Raw genomic sequence first — 4,928 nt, 5'->3', positions numbered from 1 at the left:
CTTCTATTAATCTTGTATCCTTGCCAAGTTTCTAGCAAGAGATTTTGGCTAACTTCTTTTCAGAGCAATTTACTCCCCCTCTTACCAGCCTATGTAGATCAACATGTACTATATTGGGCAAGTGTCGAATAATCTTTTTCATATCTATATGTTCTAAATTAAGTAATGAACTAAGGTTAGCATGATGACATGACATATAAACAAACACAAAATATTAAAATATTCATGAGTATGGCAATTATACATGTGTCAATAAAGTTAAATAATTATTAATTAATTTTAATAATGTATCAAATTCTTGATTTAATTTATTTCGTGTGAATCGTGAATGTATCAACCCACTTTGACATATTTTGATTTTTGTTGATTTTATTATTTCATTGGGTATAATTTTTATAACGAGTTCCATAAATATAAGGTACATCATTATAATTAGTTAGATAATTTAATTTTAGATGTTCTTTTTTACTCGAAAACTCATAGTTCTCATTAAAATAATGTCATATTATAAGTTTTCCAACCAAGCTGGGAAATTCTCATTCTCCCAAACAAGTGGGGAAGGGGAAGAATAAACAAAACGAGTTATATGGTGGGCAGTAGAATTTGTCGTGCACCTAATATGTACAAGAGCAATATTGTACATTTTCTCCATAAGCTTACAAATTTGCAAAATTTAAGCTTATGTATAATGTAAATTCTTATAATCATCCATGACGGCATGCAAAGATGTTAACAAGTTAGAAACAACTAAAAGTCTTCTTAAGTTCCCCGCATTAACGAACACTAGTCCTTCATGAATTGCATTGAGATCACCTTATGTAATTGAGTGTAGTGCTTATGTGCGCCTCCCAATCCATATATTTTCCTTTTATAATGATCTCATATCACTCCACCAACTCCATAATGGTTCAAATTCTCGTTGATGTAAGCGTCAACCTCCATCTTTAATGTTCCTGGTAGCGAATCCATCTATTCTGTGGCTCTTCTGCAACTTGATTCGATGGACTGAGGTCTCAATTCCGCTACACGTCTTTGAAAATCCTGGAGCAGATTATCATACCATTTCAGGCTATGTATTAGTGCTCCAAACTCTTTCCCATAAGTAGCTTTCATGAGCATTTTCCATAGCCCCCACATACATATGACCAATCTCTCGAATTGTATTTGGTTGTACTTAGTTTTTAACTACATATAGACATCCAACATTTCCATATCTCGTACCTTTGAAATAACACCCCAGAGTATTGTTTCTTTCTAAATAGTCCACACTACAAGACATAGGAACATAGCATGTATAGAACTGTCAAAATGAAAGTCACACAACAAGTAAGATTTCAAGCATCGAACCCGATGGTGATGGAGATTAGTTGATGTAGGGATGATATCAAGTGATAATCTCCACCAGAATGTTCAAATTTTGGGAGGAATGTCTAAATTCCATATGAATTTCCACCACTTGCCACATGAGACTACTAACTAGTTTTCTAGAGGATCTAGCATTCTACACGCTAAATGGTATCTACTCCGTACAACATATTTCCCCTTCCTATCAAACTTCCAAAATCTCTCATCATCCATGTCACTTGAAATTAGTGGGATCTTCAAAATTTGATCTACCATGTAAGGAGAAAACTCATTAGTAATTTGTGCTTCATTCTAGCTACCTTCTCTTAGTAGATTGCAGACCTTCGGATCATTATTCAGTTGTACATGAGCTTGGGGTTTTAAGATGTTGTGGTTTTTTGGCAGACACCTATCTTTGTATATCCTGATTTTCCTCCCATTCGTGACTCTCCAACATACTCCTTGTTCCAAGAGATTTCTTCCCCACAAAATCGAGTGCCATGCATAGGATGACTTATGTCCAATAGGAGCATGCATTATATCTGTGTGTTTAAAGTAGCTTGCATTTAGAACACGAGATATCAATGCTTGTAGGTATCGAATGATCCTCCATACTTGCCTCACCAATAGTGATTAGTTAAAGGGACTTAATCTCCATAATCTCATACCTCCCCTTCCATTTTAATAGGCATAGAGATGTCCACTTTTTCCAATGCATTTGCTTTTTGCCATCAATCATCCCCTACCAAAAGCTCGCACACTCCATTTCAATCTCCTCACAGATTGATGTTGATATTCGGAAGCAAGATATATCATAAGAAGGAATAGCTTGTAATACTGATTTAATGAACACTTCTTTACCTCCCACAAAATATATTTTGTGCCCCCAACTCTATCACTACAAGAAAACAAGGCTTTAGAGACGAAAAAATCTGTCTCTGAAAATCATTTTTTCGTCTCTAAAAAAAGTTTGAGACGGAATATTCCATCTTAAAAATCTGTTACTGAAAGCCCCGTAGCTAATTTTGCAACAGAAATATTCCGTCTCTAATTTTAAAAACGGATGAAAAAACTGTTTATAAATCTGTTTTCAAGTTAACCAAATAAAATTAATTTTAAATGTAAATTCTGTCTCTAATTTTGTTTTAAATCTATTATTAATCTTGTTTATAAATCTGTTTACAATTCTATTTATAAATTAGTATATAATTTTTATTTTTAAATTTATCACTAAATATTATTATATTATATTTTTATATTTTTCATCAATATATTTAAATAATTCTGTATTTCAAATAAATTAAAATTATTAAAAAGAAATAACTTTTAATTCCAAATGTATTATACAATTAACATTAAAATAAATAAAATTTACATTATCCAAACAAATTTGACCAATAATCAAACTATAAAGACCAAATTTTTCTAGATATAAATAATTAGTATATTCCATTTCTTGAATCATTTCTGAATCATCTCCTTGAGATTTTTTTCTCTCTGCCTACTTTCTGTAATAACAAGTTTGTTTTCCCTTTCAATAATTTGTTCCTCCATCCTCAAGCTAATAGTATGCATGCCTTCAATTTCTTCTTTTTGCCCTCCCTGTCTTCGAATTTCATGAGATAAATTGCTTCTCTTATACAGATGAATGAACCAACCAATTTTGTTGAGAAAATCTAACAAATCAAAATATGAAATGAGTAAGTCTTACAATATCAGAATTTTTAATACAAATAAATTAAAATTGTACAAAAGTTATAATCAATATCAATGATCACCTACTAATTAGTCCATAGTCATCAATGCTAAAGAATTAACAAGTCATGAAGACTCTCTTGGCTGTGAAACAATAGGCATCACAAAACCATAAAAAATAGGTTAGTGTGAACAAATACTTAAGTAGGATTTTCTTCAAATTTGTATCTCAAACTTAGAATCTCTAAGTACCTATAACAAAATCAAATACAAGATAATAGAAAAAACTTGCTGGTCTTCTTACTATACATTGATTAATTTAAATCATAAACTAAAAAAATTTAATATCTACAAACACAATACCACACGAACTATAAATATTGCTAAGAAATAATCCTATAATGTTAATAAACAAAACTATAGAAGATAGTAAGCAAATAGTATCAAGCAAAAGATTAAAAGATGGTTTTGAATCCAACATTTGCTCTTGGTTGTTGTGGCTAATGCAACGTTTGCTCTTGGTATCCTGCATGATACTAACGAGTGAAACATAAGTCACACTAGAATATGGAAAAGTAGAATTACCTAATTAAATAATTAGGTATAATTCTTGGATAACTTGATTACCTCTAGATAACCTCATTCTCATCTACAAATTAGTTAGATCATTGTGGCTATAAGGAAACAATATGTAACAACCTAAAATACAATAAACACTAAACATAGAAATGAGAATGCAAAGAGTACAAATGTTAGAAAAAAAGGAAAATGAAAAAAGAAATTCTTGTGAATAAAAAATAAAAGAAAAGGAAAAAATAAAAGAAATTCTTGAGTCCAACAACCCTCACCACCTCAGAATTCACCGATACACAACAGTGGCACAAATCCAAGCACAAATGGGGTCACCGTAGCAATGGATCTGCAATCCAGAAGATGCCAATCTGTTGATAAGCTGTGACAGCTATCAAACAGGGAAGAGGAATAGAGATGACAACATCTCATATCTCCTTGTGGGCGACCGGATGGCCACGACACAATTGAAGGGGGCAACGCGTGGTAACCCCTCACAATTGCTGATACGCGGAAGAACAATCCTACTCTCCTGTGTACTCAGCTCTTTGATGGTGGCAGATGGAAGAGGAAGAAGTGACAGCCGGTGAAAGAGATGGCAGCGACGCTAGCAACCCAAAATTGCAGGTACTGTGGTCGGATGCGATGACGCCGACTGCATCTAGGGCAGAGATGCAAGGGGAAAAAGTAGAAGAGGATCGGGCCACCTGATAGCCTAGAGAGCTTGGTGTTGGTGAGGCTCGCGGAGAGAATGACTGCTGTCGGCGGTGCTCTCGTGACAATCGGCGTGGTGAGGACCTTTGCGATGAGAAGACGATGACAGAGGAGGGAAGATGACATGAAAGAAGAGAAAGGGGCGCCAGTTGGAGAAGATGAGGAGCAGGGAGTAAACGGTGCGAGAGAGGAGGAAGAATCAGGGCGGCGACGAGATGAGGTGAGGAAGGGTTCGGCGATTAGGGAGGAATAGGGCACGGTGAGGAATTATAACAAAAATTGATTAATTAAATTAGGAAACTAGGTTTATTTTAATTAAAGCTTAAGTAATTTCTATTATCAACTCCTACTTAAATTGGGTATTCCAAACAAGCTTTTCTCAAATCCGCAAATGCTTCCCCTCTAATTACGTCTTACGAGCTCCGAAAAATTTCCAGAAAATTTCTAAAAATTCCTAAAAATCTCGTTAATATTATTCCCCAATTAAACCTTATTATTTAATTATTATTAATATTTTTTATTGACATATTTTACAATAAAAGTGCACAATTATTAGTAAAAATAATAAAAATAACAAGAATTCAGGGACTGTAGGGTGGACGACC

General features: G+C 33.7%; 1 long non-coding RNA gene across 1 annotated transcript; it reads right to left on the bottom strand.

Moving 5' to 3' along the window:
• Positions 1-2,668: 2,668 nt before the first annotated feature.
• On the bottom strand, positions 2,669-4,602 carry LOC122041462. The gene is made up of 2 exons (XR_006128989.1): positions 3,123-4,602; positions 2,669-3,020 (listed from the first exon to the last, which is right to left on the bottom strand). It is a non-coding gene; the product is annotated as an uncharacterized LOC122041462 (long non-coding RNA).
• Between the last annotated feature and the right edge of the window lie 326 nt (positions 4,603-4,928).

This window comes from Zingiber officinale, chromosome 2A (genome assembly GCF_018446385.1).
Source record: "Zingiber officinale cultivar Zhangliang chromosome 2A, Zo_v1.1, whole genome shotgun sequence".
NCBI lineage: Eukaryota > Viridiplantae > Streptophyta > Magnoliopsida > Zingiberales > Zingiberaceae > Zingiber > Zingiber officinale.
Note: the sequence above shows the minus strand (reverse complement) of the source record. Positions and strands in the feature narration are given on the sequence as shown.